The sequence below is a fragment of the Herpailurus yagouaroundi genome, unplaced genomic scaffold (assembly GCF_014898765.1).
Source record: "Herpailurus yagouaroundi ecotype Mexico unplaced genomic scaffold, PumYag 184, whole genome shotgun sequence".
Classification (NCBI taxonomy): Eukaryota; Metazoa; Chordata; class Mammalia; order Carnivora; family Felidae; genus Herpailurus; species Herpailurus yagouaroundi.
In genome coordinates this window covers 26311793-26335147 of record NW_024412415.1, presented here as the reverse complement: position 1 = coordinate 26335147, position 23355 = coordinate 26311793, and the positions used below count along the sequence as shown (strand labels likewise).

The following is a 23355-nucleotide window of genomic DNA, read 5'->3' as shown; positions in this document are numbered from 1 at the left end:
AATGAGATGGTAGATGGTTTGGTCACTGTTTATAGGTGTCCTGGCAGTAGGAAGCGTGGCAGGTGTGAGAGGCATTCACTCGTACCAGGAATGCTCTCCCCACCTTTTAAGACCCTCTCTGTTCTTCATGCCTGTGGATGGCATCGTCTCCATATTGTTTTCACCATCTCCTGCAACCGTCTAATTCCCTTTGAATGCCTGTCACACCTACCTTCTGCCATTTCTTGGCCTCTTGTTGCCAGTTCTTCTGAGCAACTCTTCCGTTTTCCCGGTTTGACTGTAGGCCCTTTCAGTCGAGGGCCTTTCGAGACTAAAATCACCCTTTCTAGTGAGTGTTTCAGTAATGGCTCACGGGAGCTGTGAATATCATTGCATGTCAACACCCGTGTTTGGGCAGGTGGACATGCTCAGGTTGGCAAGTGTTCATGTCCTGGTATCTGAGGCAGTGTACTAGTGTGCTGAGGACAGCTCAGAAATGGCCAAGATAAAATGGAAGAGGGAGAAATGCTACAGCGCCAAATAGAACTCTTAGGGCCACGTCCAGGGACTATACTCAGAAAAGGCCAGCTTTGAGCTGTGTGTTCCCTCTGGGACCAGGTGATTACAGTTTAGGATGGATTGGGGAATTTCCATGCTGCTGGAAACACCATATGAGAACCTTCCTAGTATTTGGGTTCAACAGCAAATGCTGAGACAGAAAAAATATTTCCATCCATCTGCACTAATCTCTTATTTCCCTAGCAGTTAGAAAGAGAGAGAGGGGACGAAAAAAATAAATTAAAGGCTGCATCAGAAAAAAAGCTCAAGAGCCAGGCTTACGCTCAGCCCGCTGCCAGGTCATTTTCTAGTCGGTACAGGAAATGCCAAACTTCTGCGGCTATTGGGTGGAGGTGCTGGGAATATAATCATTTGAACTGTGATAATTGAAGGCATTAAAGAAGAAAGCCCAACTGAAAAACTTCCAGAAAGGCAAAGGCACTCAGAATTCAAATCAGGCTGCTCGCATCCTCCAGTTTCTAGGAAGAAAGCTGCACTTCGTCAGGACCAGGTCTCCTTTCCGTGTCCCGAGACGATCCACCCACCTGCAGCCGGTGCTCCGTGCCAAGCAAAACCCAAACCCCGGCACCTTGCTACTTACTTATGTGCAGACCTTCCATGTATGTATATGTAAATCCATCCGCGTGGTGGCCGTATCAGTTACTGCTTTTAGGCTGGGACCCCAGGGAACATACACTTGATGAGGGCTTTGCACTTACCTTCAGTTATACAATCTGTGTCTTGTTACACTGCCCGTCAACTTAGCATGTGCTTGTGGTCGGCTTGCGCTGGCGGTTCTCGGTGCTCCTGGAGCCAGGCCAGGCTGACAACATCTATCTGTGGATTTAACCATTAAAGCCGTAACGGCTTCTTCCCCCTCCTCCCTCCTCCTTGCTTTGGCCCAGTCATAGCCAGAGACGTCTCTCAAAGGGAAGAGGCTTGTGCCCATATATATCCTAGGCCAGATCGAAAGTAGCGGCTCAGACCTTTCACGTGGGCACAAATGTGGTTGCTTCGTACGATCAGTATTCAACTTTTAAGTCTCTGTCATGTCCATAATTGGATGGTAAACATTTTCCTCTTGGTAACTTCTATTTCTTTTCTTGTGGATCTTGGCTTTCAGGACCAGGTATGTTTGTATGGCAGCTATGGGAAGGTTGAAAAGGGTCCAGTACCTTCGTAAGGCCTCAGAGAACTCATCTGTGAACAGGTTTCTGTTCGGTGGCTTGTGCCGTGCATGTACTACTATGCTGGACATTGTAGTAATTTTTGATCCCTGACTTGAGGAGGCTCACCGTTGGATCAGAGGCCATACACAAACTGGAATTAAAATAAAAACTTAAAAAAAAAAAAAATGAAACGAGCCTAAGATTGTATGCTAACTTACTGGAAGAAAAACTTTAAAAAAATTAATGGAAGCCATAGACACCAACATCAGCATGACATAGCCCAGGGCTTAGAAGGTGAGTGAGAGAGGGTAGCAAAGAGGGAAAAGGTGGTGGTGGGGTGGGGGGACTAAGAACGCGGAAAAAGTGTTCTCTGAAGGATGTGACATTGGCACTTGACCTTGATGTGGTCACATGTTAGAGAGGATGACACGGTAAATAAAGCTTATAGAAACTGATAGTTATGAGAGAAGACTGACGAGAGATGGCATGTTCTTAAATCCCAGCTCTGCTTCCTATCCCTGTGACCTTAAGTTACTTAGCCTCTTTCTTCCTCAGTTTCCCTACTTGTAAAATGATAATAATAGTGCCTGTCTTGAAGATTCCCCAAAATACCACCTAGAAAGCACGTGGCTAAAATGTGGTGATGGTGGCTGGTGATACAAAGCTCATGGGAAAGCCAAGAACAGAACTGGTCGAATGGGAAGGGCATATTGTAACCTGGTGAAAATGTGTTGCCAGGGAAAACTAGTGTGGCATTGGTTCATCTTTCCTGGTCATTTGAACCTGCAGTCGCCGGCCCCCTTATTAGATCCGATGGGCAGACATCTAATCGGCCATCTCAGTGGGCCAAAGCATCAGTTGGACAACTTTTGGAGCGGGTGTTTTATTTTGAATCAGATGGAAAATGTGTGACCTCAGTTAGTGATAAAGTGCCAACTAGGAAACTCCAGCACCTACTTCTTATCAAGGTCGGCCAGCGTTGTGGCTGCTTTGGAAAGACAGAGGAGGAAACAACTGGTGTATTTGCTTCTGGCGGCTGTCTTGGTCACAGGGATTTCATAAGACCCAACATGTTTGTCAAATGCATCAGCCATACGCTGATGATTTTATGATAAAGTGTAAAAAAAAAAAACCAAAAAAAAAAAACCAACTTTAACTTGTCTCTATGGAATCCTGTAATTTTGGAGTGGGAAGGGGCCTCAAAAAACTAGTCTTTGTAGCAGTGAAAGAAATAGGAAGCCAGATGTCTCCATAACCTGGGAAGAAGTGTCCAGAATCTCAGATCCTAGTTTCAGAAAATGTCTTCCTCATTCCACAGAAAGTCTTATTTCCATTTGCTTTGAGGACTTTTTTTTTTTCAACGTTTATTTATTTTTGCGACAGAGAGAGATAGAGCATGAACGGGGGAGGGGCAGAGAGAGAGGGAGACACAGAATCGGAAACAGGCCCCAGGCTCTGAGCCATCAGCCCAGAGCCTGACGCGGGGCTCGAACTCATGGACCACAAGATCGTGACCTGGCTGAAGTCGGATGCTTAACCGACTGCGCCACCCAGGCGCCCCTGCTTTGAGGACTTTTAAGGAAAACTTTTACAGTCCTCATTGGCTGCAGGAAAGGCTGCAGGAGAGGGCAGCCTCTCCTATGGTGAGCCCCACAAACCCCATTTCCAAACCCAGCAATGAGCAATGATGAGGTCTTAAGTGTTGGATGAGAGAGGAATTGAGAAAGATGTTCCTAGATGTGTCTTTACCATACACATACATGGCAAAAGGGAACCCTCCTTCTGAGGATCATGGAATCCAGCAGCAGAAGGAAACTTCAGGATCATCGAGTATTTTTAAAAGTGTGTTCTACCAGTTTCCGAAGATGTTTCAAGGTGTTACGTGTCACAGTCTACTAAATTTGGAAATGATTACTTGAGCGACAATAATGGGTCTGTTTGCCACAGGAATTTCAGAGTCTCTAATATGCTACCATTAGCATTGTGACTCTCCAAGAAAGGGATATAAGCATGAGCCCAATTTATGGGGTTTTTTTGTTGTTGTTGCTTTTGTGTTGTTTTTTTATTTTTGTGAAGAACTCTTTCATGTTATGGCTCCTGGCAGTATTTCTTAGTATTTGTGTTCTGTAGAGCTTCAGACCCTCTGATTTTGTCTACTGCCTAAGTTTACCTATGAGGATATTGGCACAAAGTCATTATCAAATTCCTGATTGAACTAGGATTCAAGCCCAGGTCTCTTGAGCCTCCTTCAGAGTTGCAGAACTCAAAGTAGGCAGATGAAGCTGCCCACTTTATCTGCAGTTATCTGAATGTTTCAGGAAAACCATGGTTTTAAAAACACTTACCTTGACCTCTTTGGATCTATATTTCCATTTGTCACTCTACCTGTCATACAGAGGCAAGTGGTCACAGAATATCTAATACAGTCCTCTGTCCAATAGACCGAAAAAAAAAAAAAGAGAAAAGGATCACTTAATTTCTATTCCTTCTTCACAAAAGTGCCCAATAAGATTGGCTCTGTTATAGAGGCTGGTAATCCTGGTTTTGAAGTTTCCACAGTCCTCCACATAATTAGCCTTGGAATGCGTTCATAACGATCTATTAGCAGGTAGAGTTTTAATGGGTGTGCCACTTTGCAGACATGAGCAGTGTCCGAAGGGTTTTGGTACTCTGGTTTGTTGGGAGAGATTCCAGCTCACATGGCTCAGAATGGTCAGCGTCCTTGCTTCTCTGTCATATGTTGCCAGCCACCCAAGAATGTGCCTGAGCCAAGTTGCTCTGCAAAGCTGTTGAATGGACAACTGGGATGGTGTCCTCTTGTAACCAACAATCAGGAGGCCCCTTCGGGCATAGTACATTTTCCAAGTAATTCATTTGGTGGACGTAAGCTGAGTTCGATTTTCTTAATGACAGCAATGGCCACCATTATTGCTTAGCTGTGAGTTCCCATGCTAGGCATTTAACATATGTTTTATCTCATTTATTCCTCATGACAGCCATTGCCAAGTCCTAGTTACCTGACCTCGAATAAGACAATGTAATCCCTTTGTGCTTGAGTTTCCTCAGGGGGGTTGGGAAGATTGAGTACAGAGAGGTAGGATTAAAAGAGCATCTATCTCATGTTCGCACATAGTAGGCACTTAATAAATAGTCATTTATTGGGGCAGAATTTATATTGTATAGGATATTATAAGATCCCATTTTCCTCCTTCCCTACCTCTAGCCAAGGCAGTTAGGCCATAGTAATATTGTAGATAGTCATAAGTTTGGGTAAAGAGGCAGCAGACCACATTAGTCTGCTAAATCCGGAATGGCTCTTTTTATCAGGATGAAATGGAATTTGATTGTCCATACATGCAAAGGCTCAGGTAATTTGAGTCTGATGTTTAATCCAGTATGAACATCCTTTGTATGAAATCACTGCCATCACCACTTTAAGAAAGTTAATATTTATACCAAACATCTTCTGTAATGAGATAGGAACTTTTGACCACCCAGAAATCTAGCTCAGATTTTAGATTTGCATGCTCCCATAGTCAGGTTTCGGAATGATTTCTTTATCCAATTGGAGAAATAAAGTACATGCACTATTTCAAAGGAGACATTGAATCAAAGCAGATCACTCATTATCCCCTTCTCAAAGTATTCTGGTTGCGGAAAATAAAAGAGGGCTCTGAAATCAAACATATCACGTAGATACTTTTGAATATTTATTATGTTTATAAAGCTCCTTATAAGACAAACCATGAAAGGCAGGTGACCTGATGGGATGATATTGTGAGACCAAGTATTTACATTTGAGAGGAACGTGTAGCAGTTTCCTGGGGTAAATGGGTAATTCTTCAGAGTAGTCTCTGTCCCTGTTGGTGCTTCTCCTTTTTCTATCACCCTCCCCTTTGCTCCCATCTAATTATATCTTACCATTGAAGACCAAGATGAAGTGGCATCTCTCTAGGAACCCTTCTCTGGCCTCCAGGTGGACTTTGTCCATTTTCACGTTGAGCCCTTTGCCTACCTGTATCTCAACCATGAGCGCCTTCTTCTGGAATCATTAGTGTGTGAATCTGTCTATTCTGCCGAACCGCAGCTCTCTGCAGGGCCTGAGCAAAGTGGCCCTTGTGTCTTTGTTTACCAGGCACAATAACTCGGGTTATCAATAAGTGGGTCATCAGTAAGTGTCTCTTTAAAGAAACAACAAATCCTGGACGGTGGGCTCCACCATTGCATTGCTGGGAAAAAGAGCCAAGGGGTTAAATGGTGTCAGGGAATGGATGGAACCGTTTCTAAAAAGACCTCTTGGATTTACTAGTTCTTTCATGCTGGAAGAAAGATGGTAGGCACAGTGGAGTCCTCACCTGCCTTTCCTGGCAAAGTTCCTAACCGTGGGTGTTGAGAGGATGTTAGTCTTCTCTCCAAAAGGATCGTAGGCTGTGTTCACATTTTTTAAGTGCTCGTGTAGCCCCCACGGTATCTATTTCAGTAATAGGCACATTGTAATAATACCTGACTTGAATTCATATCATAGTATAGTCAGTCATTTATCATTGTGCGTGTCTGTCTCCCCTGCGATCCTAACTCACTTTTGAATCACCACTCTTTAGTGCAGTGGCTGGCACTTGGCAAGGATGCTGCTAACAATCTATGAATGAATGGGTGGATGGAATGCATGAAAAATACATGAAGCCGTTTGTATCATACCTTATAGACTTTATGGTACCTTCTCTGCAGATCTCACTTGATTTAATCGGCACAGCAATACTATAGGGCTGATGTGACTAGGGTTATTAGCCCACCTTCTAGATACAGAAATTGACCATCAGAAAGTTTAGATAACTTGTTCATGACCTCATATCTGATCAAGAATGGGACTTAGGCTCAGGACTTCCAGTGTTTGAGTCATAGATTCATGGCTCTCATAGTTCCCTCTACAATTTCTGATAGACTGGCTATATATTTGGTGGTTGAAGAGATGATGGGACTTGATAAGCTATTTTCCCAGGATAGGAGGAGTAATTGTAATAACAACGGCAGTTACTATTTATTGAATCCTTACATTGGGTATGTTGTAAATGCCAAGCACTTTACCCAAGTCATCCTAACACACTCCAAGGTAGCTACTATTGTTAATTTTGTTTCCCACAGGAGACTGAAATATGGGATGTTTACATAACATGTGCCTGGTCACAGAGCTGGTTCATAGTAGAGGCAAGATTTGAACCTAGACAGTTGGTGTTCAAAGCCTCTATTCTTTTTTTTTTTAATGTTTGTTCATTTTTGATAGGGAACATGTGAGGGGCAGAGAGAGAGGGGACAGAGGATCCCAAGCAGATGCAGGGCTCAAACCCATGAACCCCCACTAACTGCGAGATTATGAGCTGAGCCGAAGTCACGCTTAACCAACTGAGCCATTCAGGTGTCCTACAAAGCCCCTACTCTTAAACCGCTCTCCTATACTTCTTCCCTTGAAAGACCAGTTTTCTTCTAAATTGTCATTGTTTTCCTAACAGGCCAACACCTTGTGAGTAATTTTGACCTTGGGCACATTATCTAACTTACCTGGGCTTCTGCTTCCTGTTTTGTAAAATGAAGAAATTAATATCTCCCTTTTGGAATTGCTGTGAGGATAAAATGGTAATACATGAAGAATGTGCTTTGTAAGCTATAAAGCATCATACAAATGAAAGTTATTATTGCTTAGTGAAAAAAAAGGCAACAAGCTATTGTGATAATAATTCGATTGAACAAGTGTTTATCGAGTTCATACTGTGGGCAAAGCATGATCAAAATAAGAGAAATACTTCTATTCATCACTGAACATAATGCTATCAAATTTCCAGCCAGAGAATCTACTTCCCCTGCTTCCTTCTGTTATGAACCTGCTGGTGAAATTATCTAACAAGAAAGAAAACAAAACCATGTAAAGCAATCTTGTTTAAAATGGTGCCAGTGATTACAATGTGTTTTCTGATTTTCTGTTTTCAGTAATGCACCATCCTACGTAAAAGCTTGCCTACCATTATTGTAATTTCAGACGTCCTCTGGCCCCTTTGGAGAGTATATGTATGTAAACTGTTCTGTTCTCAATGGAATAAACAAAATGGATAAACTAAAAACAGTGCCACAAGGAAGAACTAGAGAGGCATCGGGACTGTCAGAATTGAAAGTTGGGATTCTTGGTTGGGTCCCATCCTCCTTCAGATACATCCTGGCTTCATGACCTTGGGCTTCGATGACAAGGGTTATTATCCCATCTTGTAGATGCAGAAATTGCCCATCCGAAAGTTTAGATAACTTGTTCGTGACCTTATGTCTAATAAAGAGCCAGGCCTCATACCCATGACTTCCAGTGCTTGGGCCACAGACTCATGCCCCTAACTAAGAGCTTCCTCTGTAGTCTCTGATAGACTGGGTGAGCCTCCACTGCTTTACCAGCAATGTGCAACAGTCACAACTTGGTGAAAACAGTTCTTACTGTAGAAATGTGAGTTCTTACTGTAGAAATGTGAGTTCTTACTTTGTGTTGAATTCACAAGAGTATTTAGCATCTTGTTGAAAATAATTGCATGACAGTTAGCACCAGGAATCTTGAAGGTGTAAAGTCAATGTCCAATTAAACTTCTATATGATAACAGTTCAACAGCTAAAATGTATTGAGAGTCGAGGAGCGCCTGGGTGGCTCACTCGGTTAAGCGGCCGACTTTGGCTCAGGTCATGATCTCGTGGTCCGTGAGTTCGAGCCCCGCGTCGGGCTCTGTGCTGACAGCTCAGAGCCTGGAACCTGTTTCAGACTCTGTGTCTCCCTCTCTCTGACCCTTCCCTGTTCATGCTCTGTCTCTCTCTGTCTCAAAAATAAATAAACATTAAAACAAATTTAATAAAAATAAAATGTATTGAGAATCGAATATATAACCAACATAGGCTTTAGATGTATTGTGGAATCATGTTAATAGTTCTTAATCTGAAATCCCAGCAATTGTAATAATATACTTAATACATATAAATGAAGACTGTTTTTAAAAAATGTAAAACCCAGGGGTGTCACGGTGCCTCCGTTGGTTGGGTGCCCGAGTCTTGATTTCAAGTCAGGTCATGATCTCATGGTTCATGACTTCAAGCCCTACATCGGGCTCTCTGCTGACAATGTGGAGCCTGCTTGGGTTTCTCTCTCTCCTTCTCTCTCTGCCCCTCCTCTCTGCCCCTCTCTCTCTACCAAAATAAATAAAGTTTAAAAAACGGAAAAAAAATGTTCAAGTCAATGCAAGAAATAACGGGAGAGAAATGCCCAATTTTTTCATTAATTACCGATTGCATTAAAATGTGCCAGTTACTGAATGGTCGCAAAGAGAAGCGAAACTGGTCTGTTCCCTCAAAGAGCTCATCATTTGCCTCAGAATGTGATAAGAGCTGAATAAGACTCATAAAGTACTTGAGATTCCCAAGAGAAAATAACTAGTTCTCCCTGAGGAGTCATAGAAGAATGTTCCAGAAGAAGTGGCATTAAATCTAGAAGACACACAGGTCAATAAGTGATGGGTAGCAAATCCAAATAAGGACCCTCCTCCTAAAACGTAACCTCAACAAAGCAAAAGCTTTTATCATCCATGTGTAAGGAGGATTAGAGTCCTACCCTTAGGTGTGTATAGAAAGTCTCCCCTTTGAGTGTGCCCAGAAACTCTTGGAGTCCAGATTCACCTTCTAGCCTACGGAGCTTGAAACTATCCTGAACATTCCCATAGTCTTAAAAGATCCTTCTCATCCCTTTTGCAAAACCAGTGTTGGTGGCACACAGCAGATGGTATGAAATGGAAGCTTTATCAGTTGATTTCACTTACAAACCAAGTTCAGATGAAGATGTAAGGAGCCGCCGAGCGGGAAATGTTACGCTGAAGGTGGGTAGGAGTGTGTCAGTGCCGTCTCTAACACCCTACCGTGGGATCTGTGTCAAGTGCAACACGGCACCATGTGACAAGGAGGTTAAAAAGCATCCCCTCGATCTGTATCCTGCGGCGGAGCGTCTAGTCTAGCTCCAGAGTTCAGATGAGGCTGCAGCAGTTAGAACAGAAGCGGAGGGGTCTCTGTGTTGGTGCTTTGTGTCCCCACACTTCACAGCTGCTCCGTGAGCAAGTCCAGAGCTGTGTGGCTTTCTCTGGTGTGTAGTAATACTGGATGCCAAATACAGCGGCGAGGGAACACTATTTGGGCAGTTTATTTTTACATGCTGAGTTTTTTCCCCTTTAGCTCTATATTGAGAGGTTTTATCTCTGTGAGGCAGTGCTGATAAACAGCCTGACTGGAGAAGCCAAGCAAGATTTGGACTGGCAGCTTGCAACGTTTTCATTGTGGATGGTGCGAGACAATTTGGCTGGCCTGGGGATCACGTGGGGTTCAGCTGCCTCACTGCAGTAGGCTGGGAGCTTCTCGAGGGAGAGACCGTGACTTAGATGCATGTCCTCCTGGGTGTAGCAAAGTGCTTGGCACATGCTAGGGACTTCGCAGATCTTTGTAAGAGAATGAATGAGTGGACAGCACCATTATCCTGTATTATAGTGCTGGTTCCGCTTAGAAAGACCGCTCATATTTCTTCTCGTTCAATGCTCAGAATACACTTCAACTCAACCCTGCCTGCTCTCTGTTTGCCTATTAAAATTCTCATACCTCACCCTCCCTAGAACAACTCTCTGACAATTGCAACCTTCATTGATCTCTTCTTGCCTGAATTATGGTATCATTCCCTTTAGCACCCGTCTTTTGGAGCTAGGGGAAAATACAACCAAGCTCTGGTTTCTAATTGTTTACATGAGTTGGGGTCTCATGACTTCTTTTTTTATTGATGTGTAGTTGACATGCAATATTACGTTAGTTTTACCATAGTGATTCAACAATTATAGACATTGTGAAATGTCACCACAATAGTATACTTAGCATCTGTCAACATACAGAGTTGTTGCAGTATTATTGACTATATTCCTAGTGCTGTGCTTTACACCCCTACAACCTCTTTATTTTATTATTGAAGCTTGGACCTCTTAATCCACTTTCCCTAGTTCACCCATTCCCCACCCACCTCCCTCCTGGCAACCAACAGTATGTTCTCTGCATTTGAATCTTTCTGATTTTGTTTGTTTTGTTTTTAGATGCCATATGTAAGTGAAATCATGTGGTACATGTCTTCTCAGTCTGACTGACTTTGCTTTAGCCCAGTACCCTCAAGGTCCAGCCATGACATCTCGAATAGCAAGATATCATTCCTTTTTGTGGCTAAGTAATATTCGTGTGTGTGTGTGTGTGTGTGTGTGTGTGTGTGTGTGTCTCACATCTTCTTTATCCTTTCATCTGCCAGTAGGCTCTTGGCTTGCTTCCGTATCTTGACTGCTGTAGATCGTGCTGCAGGCGACATAGGAGTGCATACATCTTCTCAAATTAGTGTTTTTGTTTTCTTCAGATAAATACCCAGTAGTTGAATTACTGATTCATATGGTATTTCTATTTTTAATTTGGGGGGGGTGGGGGAACCTCCATACTATTTTCTACAGTGGCTGCACCAATTTACATTTCCACCAACAGTGCATGAGAGTTCCCTTTTCTCATTTCCTTGCCAACGTTTGTTATTTCTTGTCTTTTTGATGCTCACTATTCTGACTGTATGAAGTGTTATTTCATTGTGGTTTTAATTTGCATTTCCCTAATGATTAGTGATGTTGAGCATCTTTGCATATGTTTGTTGGCCATCTGTATGTCTTCTTTTGAAAAATGTCTCTTCAGGTTGTCTGCCCATTTTCTAATTGGATTATTCTTTTGGTGTTGAGTTGTATGAATTCTTGATATATTTTGGATATTAACCCCAGTATGGCACTAACAGAAAAATAGACACACCGATCAATGGAACAGGATAGAGAGCCCAGAAATAAACCCATGCATACATGGTCAATTAATCTACAACAAAGGAGGCAGAATATACAGTGAGGAAAAGACAATCTTTTCAATAAATGGTGGTGAGGAAACTGGACAGCTACATGGAGAAGAGTGAAACTGAGCCACCTTCTTTCACCATACACAAAGATACACTCAAAATGGATTCAAGACCTAAATGGAAGACCTGAGACCATAAAACTTGTAAAAGAAAACTTGGGAAGTAATGTCTTACACATCAGCCTTGGCAATATTTTTCTGAATCTGTCTCCTCAGGCAAGGGAAACAAAAGCAAAAATAAACTACTGGGACTACATCAAACTTAAAAGCTTCCCCACAGCAATGGAAACCATCTACAAAATGAAAAGGCAACCCATGGAGCGAGAGAAGATATTTGCAAGTGCTCTGTCCAATAAGGGGTTAATAGGGTTTCTTAAAAGCAGGGAGTAAGTAGGGACATGTCTTTGTACTCCACATGGGGGAATGGTTGTAGGGGATGAAAAGCATCTGGAGCTACAATTGGATCCAAGTGTGTGACCTGGTTCTGTCCCTTAATATTTGGATGATCTTGACCAAGCCACTCAACCTCTCTAAGCCTCAATTTTCCCATCTTTAAAGTAGGAATAAATGCTGCTTGTCACAGTGAGGTCCTAAGATTAAACACGGTTGCTTACGTTAAAATGTCTGGCATAAATTAAGTGGTGTTGTTACTTATCCCTGACAGAGGCTAGCACTAGCTGGGAACTTCATCTATGTTTAGTGACTATTAGTTTAGTGGCTGAGGTAATGAACCATGGAGAGTATTTTGCCTTCCAGAAGTGACTCCTATAACTCCTTTGTAAGTGTTGGCATTTTGGAGGGGAAAGAAGAAATGGATTTTGGTCCTTTTAAATGGATGATGCCTCGCATTTGCATCACAAGGAAAAGGAGACAAGTGTTTTCCTTCAGTTTTATTTTTCTTCTTTAACACTAGTGACTTGTATTTCTTGGGTCATATTTGCCTGGGAGTAAAAAATAGGGTCTGCAAATAGTTTTGCTCCGACCTATTCTGGAAAGAACTTTAATTCCTCCCCTTCCCTGATTTTTTTTTTTTTTTTAATCTTGCGGCATATTTCAGGCAACCTGGTCATTTTGGCTGCCTTCATGTTACCAATGGCTCTTAGTGGTGACATTGTCTGAAGCTGTTGATGCTGAAATATAGCAGTGTGGACCTAATATCCAAGTAAAACATCATCTACCACCAGAGATGCCTATGGGTGACTGTGGGGGTGGTGTTGCTGCTGCCTGTTGACTTCTGATGCCCACAGATGGCTGCTCCAAGGGCTTTGAGACTCTGTGCCCTGGCATTCAAAATGGCCATCACCGTTGTACTTCCTGCCAGTAACCTTGCTCAGGTACCAGCTCCCACCACTGAGCCTGCCAGCAGCAAAGCAGCCAAGATGCCCTCATTTTTGCTAGGTGCCGTTCATGATTTTGGGGAAATCGTTCTTTTTTTTTTATTTATTTCATTTCTAGTCAACCATGCAGTCGTGGCTGTTCTCCCATGAGGCACATGACAGTTGGGGCAAAGAATGAAGTGCTCCACTCAGAATCACCCCTTTCCCTGATCCTGGCCCAGTCTCAAAAGGTGTATTTGATTCACTCTTCCTTTGGAAAATAGATTGCCATCCTGGAGGCTCAGATTCATGCTGCGTGTAACTCACATCAAGTGTCACCTCTCTTCCAGACCTGCTTGAATCCTAGGGTGAGCCCTCCTTGAACTCAAAGTGGGGACCCTGCTATATACCCCTGAGTCTTCAAAGTGTCCAGCTGCTGGATGACCTCATGATCACCATTTCCTGGGCGAAAAGGGACAGGATTCAGACCCAGTTGGTCTCGTGGAGTAGGAACTGGGTAGACAACTTTGTTTGTCTCTAGCTCTTTTGGCCGATGAGGTGACTTTAGGTGGTCCTGTCTTCCTCACAGACAGAGGTGACCTCGTGATTTCAGGCCTCGCCACATGCACTGTCTTGGATGAGCAGAGCTCATCTAAGTGTGAATTGTCTTCCTTTGCCAAGGAAATGCCCCTCGCCTGAGCCAGTCATTTCCCCTTTTCCCAAATACAGGTTTGACTGTATCTCTTCATGTCTGCTAACACTTCTTGACGGAACATCTTTTTGTGTATGTTGCTGGGGAGTGGGGGACAGGTGAGCATTAAATGGAAGGAATTTAAGAAAGAGCCCCTTTTCTCCCTGAACAGTGAGGAGCCTCATTTCTTCTAAGTAGCTCTGTTCTTGGCGGCTGTAGCCTGGAGAGCCTCATTCTTTCCCTCACCTTCTCATCTGCAGCAGCCACGATGTAACAACATTTCCCCTGACAGGAGCTCAGGCAAGCCACTGTCTCCTGGAGGCGAGCCAGCCATGTGCTGGCCAGATGGCACTACCCGCCTGAATGTAGGGAGCCAACGTTCTTCTCCGTCCCCAGAGATGTCAGTCCTGCGGTGCCCAGCTCCCTCCAGCAGGAACCTTGCAATACATAGTCCCCTTAAAAAAGAGACGTGAGAATTCCCATTTTCCCCCCATGACATGCGGTTTATATGATGATGAGCTTGGATTTTCAAAGTGAGTGTGGGGAGGCAAATGCTACTTTATAGGTTTCTGTCCACCCCGGCTCCCACTTGCTGAATTCACTGCATATATCCAGCAATAACCTTTCTCCCCTCTGCCTGTAAGCCGACCAGCTCTGGGCAGTTTCTGTCCTAAAGCCAAAGTGGGCTATTTGGCTTTGGTTGTGTTTCATTCTATACATCGTGCTCCTCTCGAGCATCTGCACCTCCTAGCGGTGGACCCCGTGGAGGCGCTGATGGTCTGTCTGCCTGGTGGTAAACCCAGGTCATTGTCAGTGGGGGCTCAGACCACCTCGGGCCTGGAGCACCCTCGGCCACAGAGTCTGGCATGCGGTTTTAAGTGTTACTCCTGTTGCCGACATATTTCTAGCCTTTTGCAGGGACACCCATTGGAAATGGTTTCCTGCCCTCTAGAAATACGGGATTCAGGAAATCTGGGCAGTGCTGTTTACCATGCACCGATTTGGGATTTATCCACCTACGGCTGTGACCGTGAAAGCAGTATGTGCCGAGTGCCTGGTGCAGCATTCACAGAGGCCGGCTGGGTCTAGAGCAGGGTGCCTCGTTCTAGGTGTGCATGTGAATCTCTGGGGGACTTTTAAATCATATTGAGGCCCAAGCCCCATCTCAGCTCCAAATCAGACTCCTGGGGAATGGGAGTGGCGGGGGCTGGGCTTTAGGAATTTTTTTTTTTAATTTTTTTTTTTCAACATTTATTTATTTTTGGGACAGAGAGAGACAGAGCATGAATGGGGGAGGGGCAGAGAGAGAGGGAGACACAGAATCAGAAACAGGCTCCAGGCTCTGAGCCATCAGCCCAGAGCCTGACGCGGGGCTCGAACTCACGGACCGCGAGATCGTGACCTGGCTGAAGTCGGACGCTTAACCGACTGCGCCACCCAGGCGCCCCTGGGCTTTAGGAATTTTTAAAGCTCCCCAGGTACTTCTCATGTTCAGTCTGTGTTGCAGTGCTTCAGTTTATAGGATTTCCCTGACAGCTGGATGACCTTGAGTGTGTGTGTGTGTGTGTGTGTGTGTGTGTGTGTGTGTGTGTGTGTGGTTTTCCTTTCACCGTGATGGTCGGCCAATCGACCGCGGCAAAGGCCTCTCTGTTTTATGGTTTGTTTAGCGAGCGGCGTTGATCTATTTATCCTCGTGTTATAGACACACTTGCCGGGTCCCCGAGATAGCCAGCTGTGGTTAAAAATGTCATACGTGGAGAATAGGGGCTGTTTCAGGCCCTTGCTGGGCTGAGGCCCTTTTCAGTCTTGCCCTCACTAGCCCTGTCCTCTGAGACAGTAGCTGAACCTTCCCACTGAAAACATAATCATCTCAGAATCCTGATCAAGAAATAACACCCCTTTTAAAGTATGACCTTGATTACAGCAAAGCCTAAGAGCTCCTCAGAAAAGTGACGAGAGCCAGAACAAGATGGAATAGATCAGAAATGACGCTCTTAAGCTAATTCAAAATGTGAAAAATAGAAGGAACGTGAAAAATCGGATTCTAAGCCTGGCAGTCAGTCCCCTTTTCAAGTGTCCTACAGAACCTGACAGGCTGTTTTCCTCACAACACTGTGGCAAAGGCACCTTTCTTTCTCGACCACTAGCAGGTCTCAAACTCCGAAGATGCTGCTGTGTGTAACTTTGTGAGCTTGGATGTGGGCACGAAGGCAGCAAAGACGGCTACATGTACCCTGTGTCTCCAGTTATCTCCATTTGGGTGAAGCAGTAGCAAAAGAGAGGGCACGTTGAGAACACAAGTTGTTATTCAACCATACTACAAGAAAATACAATACATTTGGCCTTCAGTGAGCTGCTATTTAAACTCTAAAAGGGCTCTGTGGGTTTGATAATGTGATTAGCCTTGTTTATTCCATAATGTGTAAGGGCAGCAGGGTCCAGCCTTGGAGTTGTGAATGTTTGTGTCTTTTTCTCTCTCGTTACGCGCAGCTTTCTCTGGCCTCCCCATCCCCGCCCCGGTGTATGTCTCTGTTATCACTTGTGCACATAAATCTAAAGATGAAGGACAGCGAGTGTCTTAGAGGTGGATAGACCCAAGGTACAGAGAAAACTTAAGTGTTGGTGTGTATGAGCACAAAAGGTGTGCACCGTGTTCTAACAGCTGCGCACTAAGCATCATCGGTAACAGGGAAATTATTTTAACGGATAATCTTACAAACTGATTACAGGTCACTGCTTACATGAATGTGTGCCTGAGGCTACATCACTAATGTGAAGCAAAGTACAAGACATGAGAACCCTAAACACATACCTTTTTTATTTGTGGGCAAATAATTGCAGAACATCTTGCTTAACACACGTAATGAGCCTTGTGAATAGAAATGTAAACAGAAGCCTGGTTCTCATATTTGCAAACAAGTAATAGGGGAAAGAGCATTGATTTTGGATTTGGTCTGACATGGGTGTATATTTGAGCTCTGCTGCTTACAAGCCGGGTGGCCTTGAGCTTGTGACATGAGCTCACTACAACGCAGTTTCCACATCCAGTTAGAAGGTTTGAAAAATCCACTGTGCTCAGAGTACCTGACCATTACTAGGGCCTCCATAAATAGTTATTTACCATTAGCTATGCTTTTTGCTGGTATTGTAGTTTCTGGCCAGACCCCTCAATTAAAAAAAAAAAAACTCTGCTTCTGGAAAATTAAGAGGAATCTTCACAAGATACTATGGATTAAGTTTTTATTCAGCCTTTTAGGAAGGAGGGGTTGCTCAAAGACGTAGCAGGTTTTATGCATAGGAGGTATACCCGTTCACTGGACTGGTGAATGATGCAAAAATCAGTGATTAACTTTGTAAAAACTGCTTTGGCAATAACTGCAATGCTAGTCACTGGTTTTGGGGTTTCCCATCTTTTTTTCTCAGGAGCAAACATTTGAAGTCCTTCCTTACTTCCAGTATCTTTGAAGAGAAGAAAAAAATAAATCAATGATGAGAGGGAGTCTTGGGGTTATAGATGTTAATGTCTTGAATGACTCATAATTGAAAAAAAAAGTGACCTAAAAAGTGCTTATCTTAAGGGACACCTGGGTGGCTCAGGTTAAGCGTCCAACTCTTGATTTCAGCTCAGGTTATGATCTCGTGGTTTGTGAGATAAAGCTCCATGTCAGGCTCTGTGCTGGGAGCTTGGAACCTGCTTGGTGTTCTCTCTCTCTGCCTCTCCCCACTCGCTCTTTCTGTCTCACAAAATAAATAAACAGTTTTTAAAAAGCCTCATCTTAAGATCTGAACATTTTCTTGGGCTACAAAGTAAGTACTCACCAAGGAACTAAAAATAAAGCAGAGAAGTCACTGGAGATCTTCCAAAAGCACCTCTGGATAAGAGCATCACAGAAACTGGCTACTGTTGTCCGGAAGGGAACATCAGCATCAGCCTGGGAAGTACCATATCATTAGGGTCCCCTGTTGACCACGGCTTAATCTTCCCCCAAGTGTCTTAGAGCCCTTTACCCCATTTTACAAAATGTTGACATTAAGACTAGCCAGATTTAACTTGGAGTTGAAGTGGGGGATCCCAAGAGCTAGGTGGGATCGTAAGGTGCCAACTCATTAAAGAACTTGGAGAGATCAAAGTATGGCACAATTACACCATTTAAAATCTTTAAGAGCCGTTATGTCCATCTCTTTCACTTTTGGAGACCACAAAACCCTTGAAGCCCAGGGAGGTGAAAACCACGTACATGAGATCACATCTCTGGTTAATTATTTACTCCAACATTTAGTGCTTTTTAGACCTAGCTGGAATTAACCAGAAGTGGAGCTGAAACTGGCTGGTCTTTTCTTTCACGGTGGTGGCGTATAGGTGATCACCATACTGCAGAGATTACAAAGGGTTTAGTCTCTGAAGGTCAGGTTCACAAGGGTGGCTTGTTCCTTTTTACATAATGAGTGTAACTCATTTTCCTGTATACTACCATTTCTTTCTTAGAGAGCTGTCACAGAGGAAGCGGTCAGGGCAATTCCCCTCCATTAACAATCTTTGCTCTTCTGTTTTTTGTTTGTTTTTCCTGCTTCCCTTTATTAAGACAGCACTTATATACAGTAAAATTCAACAGCTTTAAGTGTACATGTTGATGAATTTTGGTAATTGTGTACAGCCCTATAACCACCACCAGTCAATATATAGAACGGTTTCCTCATCCTAAAAAGCTCCCTCGGGCCCATGTGCTCTCAATTCCCTCCCCTACCTCCTCGCCTCTGGCCACCACAGATCTGCTTTCTGTCACTATTGTTGTGCTTTTTTTCTAGAATTTCATATAAATGAAATCATGTACTACATGGGCTTTTGTGGTCCAACTTTTTCTCTTAGCGTAATGTTTTTAAGATGCATCCATGTTGTAGTTGCATATTAATATTTTGTTTCTTTTGATTGCTGGAGTCGTTTCCTTTGGTATACAGGACATAGGACACACAATCCGTTTATCCATTCACCACCTGACCGCGACCGGATCGCTTCCATTTGGGGGCTCTCAGGACTCATGTCAGCTCACGGTTGTATCCTTGGTTTCTCCTACTGACTTAATATCTTGATCCTCTGATTTGTGTGGTCTTAGGTGTTTGTCCTCACTATTACAGAGAAACATTTTCAGAAACGGCTGTTGGGCTGGTGGTACTGCTCCTCTTCCTCCCATCGGTGACTCTGGAAGTGATCTCCTCATCTCAAAGCAGTAACCCAGGGCCCGAAGCTGACATGATGGCCTCTTTAGTGTGCTATGATGTCATTTGCCATCGGGACAGGCCTTCAGGGACATGGCAGAGTGCAACAAAATGCAGTATCCAATATTGATAGTAAAGAGAGTTGAGTGGCTTTTTATCCTGCCTTGTGGAAAAGTGCCCCCCCCCGGCCTGTTTTTCACCCATTCCAAGTGCTCGCAGAGGGACAAGAGGGAAGACCCGTGGGCAACACCGTCCCACGCTAGCGCAGCCAACTTGGAACAACCCGGGATGAGTTAGCGCTTAGAGCGAACGGGAGAGACTCTCCTGAAAAATGTGCTGTCCCCTGTTATAATTCACCGTAATGAGCGGGGAACAAAAGGTTGTGAAGGAGAGTGGTGACTGATGGCCGACACGGCCGCCCCGTGCTGCAGCTGGCACGGCTCCCGCTGGCGAAAGGCATAATATATTATAGCTCCAGGTCGCGTAGTGGTAAATGAACACTTACGGCCGCTATGGCAACTGGATTGATTATTGCAGCCACCACAGGCCCAGCCCGGCCCGGCGGTACAAGTGAGCACGTGCGCCCCTGCCGTGCTTCAGTCAGAAGAAAGCCTCACAGGCCATTTGTACAAACGCAAGTCCCTGATGACTGCGCGCCCCTCCTCTCCGGCTCCCCCCTCCGGTGGGGAGTTTGGACGAGGCTGGCCAGGATGGCAGGGCCTTGAGGTCTAGTCTGAGGACTAGGGAAGTAGAGCCACCCTGTGAAAAGAATGTCCGGTTCTCTGGGATGGCAGGGCCGCTGTTGGTTGAATACGATAAAACAAAGGAACCGGGCGAATCCGTGAGTGGAATGGTCTCTGAGACCAGGCTAAGGACATAGTGGGAAAGTGAGGGTGGGGAGGCCATAGTGGGTATCAGGAGCTGGAATGCCTCGCCAGGAGAGGCAAGCCAGACTTAGCAAGTTGAAATGGACCAATGGACGGTGGCCTAAGCGAATACAGTTGGTCAAACCATTGCCGGTAACTCGACTTCTACATGTTTCTGAAAGCGTGTGCTTCACTTCAGAAGTGTGGGATGGACCGGTTCCTTTTCTTTGAATCTACAGATATTGGTTGGAATTAGTGCCTAAATCTCCAGTTTTTCCACTAGCCAGAGGAGAGAGAGCAATCCATGTCCCTATTGGAAGGTTTAGGTGGAATTATAATAATGTTCTAAGTACACTCAATTATTTTTTATTTTTTACCAATATTTTAAAATGTCTAAATGAGTTTTTTCCTTTTTTTTTTTTTTTGAATATTGATCTAAATATGTATCATCAAGGTTAGAGGGTGGGTAGCATTAGGGATGCATTAATCTTATGTTTTGGTTGATAGAAGATTTACCCTGTGGAATTTAAATGTGGAGGTATTTTAATTATTTGTACATGGCCTCTATGCTAGACGGTCCACAGTGACAACTAAAGTGGCCACCACCTTTTCTGGGACCATGTTTGAACCCAGCATACAGACTTTCCTTGTAGAAGCCTAATGGCATAGTATTAATAATAACCTCCATTAATTATGGGAAATGGAATGATATAGTGAAGTTAGACCTGTATCTCTCAAGTTGTTGACTGTTGCTTTCTCAGAAGCCTTTTTAGGTATTGTTTTTTCCTAATTGTCCTCCCCATGAAATTTTAGTGTCACAAAAATAGTGTGTATTTGGTATTTTTTTAATTTTTTAATGTTTTTATTTATTTTTGAGACAGAAACAGAGCATGAGCAGGGGAAGGGCAGAGAGAGAGGGAGACATGGAATCTGAAGCAGGCTTCAGGCTCTGAGCTGTCAGCACAGAGCCCGACGTGGGGCTTGAACTCATGGACTGTGAGATCATGACCTGAGCTGAAGTCAGACGCTTAACCAACTGAGCCACCCATGCGCCCCAGAAATAGTGTGTATTTGTTTGCGTGCTGTATGTATATTTGTCTTTTTACATAAAAAGAATAAGATTTTTTGGACCCCAAGAACCAGTTTTTACCTTCTTGGGGGTGATATCAACTCTGCTGAAAATGCACAAGTTAGGAAAACCTGGGTTCAAGTTCTCCCTCTGCTAATTTTCTCTGTAAGCCTCACCTGCTTTGTCACCAGCAAAAGAGATATTAATACGTACTTAATGGGGTTCTGGGACCCAAGAGGCAATGAAGAGATGTTTGTTGTCATCACTTTTATTGTGATTTATACTCGTACATGTTTCCGTATAGAATATCTTGATTGATTCTAATTGTGAACGTCTCAGGCATGTGGATTTATGTCACATTATTACAGGTATCATCCACCCTTTACCAGTTAGATCACACACAGATGGTCATAGTGGTTCAGTGATTTGCTCGAGGTCATGCAAACAGTAACATTGGTTGGAGCTGAGATTTGAACCTAGGCTCAAGCTGTAGCTCGGAACTCTCTTGTTTGGACCTCTCTTGGGTGCGCCTTGCTGCCTGTAGTGGTACTAGGTTCTACTGGGTTATGAAGACCTCAGTTGGAATTGGGAGAATTGGAGAAGTCACCTATGCAAATGGGCTCTAAGAACCAACGATACATTTTCTGTCCCCAGTGTGTACAGACTGAATTAGCAAGGCTTGGAATGAAATGGTCACACCCAGTTTCAGGAAATCTGTGATAAGCTTTTCCTGTGTTGCTTAGTAACTCATGGGTTTAATGAAGCAGGATTTCCCCAAGCTTGGAAGAACTTGGCTTTCCAGCTAGATGAGGGTGAGTCCTTTCTCACCAAGATAAAGCCCTTATGAAATGAACAATAATAATCACTCAGATAGGAAATACTCTTGAGCAACTACCATATTCAAGCTCAGTGCTGACCATCTAGAAGTATTCAGAGAGTGCTTATGCTGGGCATAGCATTCCTCTGAGCTCAGCGAAGGGCTGTGTAGCGGAAGGGGAAGTCCAAGGGTTTTAATTTAAGCTTTGCCATTTGACAGCTGGTGCCTCAGTTTCCATATCCATAATCCAACATAACGGCACTCCATACATTGTCTGGCACGTAATAAGTAAATGTTTGCAATTGCTATTATTAGTTGAAAAATGTAAAATATACATTCTTCCCATCACAGAACGTAAGATCTAATAAGCATAGCCGCCTCAACACAGCGTTTAATCTTTATTGAAGTGGTTTTAGAAACAGAGTCTTTGGCATCTGGAGATTTCTATCATCTTTCCCTGCCCTGCCTAAACACCTTTCATCAATATCACCTGTTTGTTCCTTTTCCTAACTAGCTAAGAGATACTTGATTCTCTGCGCATGAAAAAAAAAAAAAAGCATGTTGAGAACAAACATGTTCTTGTTTGACCACTTCATGGTCAAGAGCAGTGCCTGTTGCTAAGGCAGAGCCATCTATATTGGTCACTCCACACAGGTGCTTTCGGGGGTGACAGAACTGCTGTGATCCTCATTTGAGGTACAAGGTGGTAGAGATGGTGATGGGAGAATGCTGAGGCAGACGTTCTCACTTCGGTAGCTACAGAGGCTGAAGGCCTGACAGGTGCCTAAGGAATGCCCTCTGCTTCTCCAGGCAGGCTCTTTCTGGAAACATACCCCTGTACTGCTAATAACACCAGATCCCTCCAACAGAGCCACTCCACGGGTTGCCTAGCACGAGGCTAAGCCGAGAATCGGAGGAGAGTAACTTAGTGTGTTCCAGCTAAGAGAGGGCTTTTGTGAGCAGCTAAGAGGAAACCTGTAAGGAGCGAATCACATGGTGTTGCTCCCAGAGATGGATCTGCCCTTTGCCCAAGAGGACTTCCTTCAGGGTCATAGATACCACAGCGACATCACTTAGGCTTCAATCTGACATAGCTGTCTTTCTGCTGGAACTTTGCATGGATGTTCTGGTGACTTTCTCACGTGTAGACTTCCTCATGGCTAGTATTGCCATGGTGAACTCTAAGGCTGCGTAACTGCAGGGCAGGCCATGTGGGGAAACCCTTGGAGGTAACCCAGAAACGAGCTGGTGATGAATTCAGCATCAGTGTCAGTTTACCCAACTTAAAGACATTTGGGTTCAACCCACTTTGCCATCATTGTCTTTCATCCACAGCAAACAAGAATATTTCCAAAAAGGGCAAAGCTGAGTATCTTCTGGGAAGACCACACTGCTTGCCCCCGGTCTCAAAGGGTCGCATTTTGCTGATCATCTGTGCAAAATGTAGCTCGTGAAGTCCACTCTTTCCAAAGCAGTGAAGGATAAATCTACCAGTTTGAGTCTGATGTTTTATTTATCTGTACTGGTAGCTTTATGTATGGTGTGTTTTCTCTGTTTGGGCCTCAAGGCTGGTTAAGCAAAAGGCAGGAAACATAAATAAGTAATAGACAGAGAGGGCTGTCCATTTATAGACTTTCAAAGATGACCTGGTTTTCTGTGCCAATGTAAGCATTAGTGTTGCATTAGAGTAATATGCATTCGAGATGT

General features: G+C 44.0%; 1 protein-coding gene and 1 long non-coding RNA gene across 2 annotated transcripts in view; both read left to right on the top strand.

Moving 5' to 3' along the window:
* Window positions 1–23355, top strand: part of RORA (RAR related orphan receptor A) — a 725852-nt gene that overhangs the window by 261275 nt on the left and 441222 nt on the right. The gene's annotated exons all lie outside the window — the stretch shown is intronic.
* On the top strand, window positions 3–1936 carry LOC121042054 (uncharacterized). Its single transcript, XR_005795956.1, has 2 exons — window positions 3–1157; window positions 1661–1936. It is a non-coding gene; the product is annotated as an uncharacterized LOC121042054 (long non-coding RNA).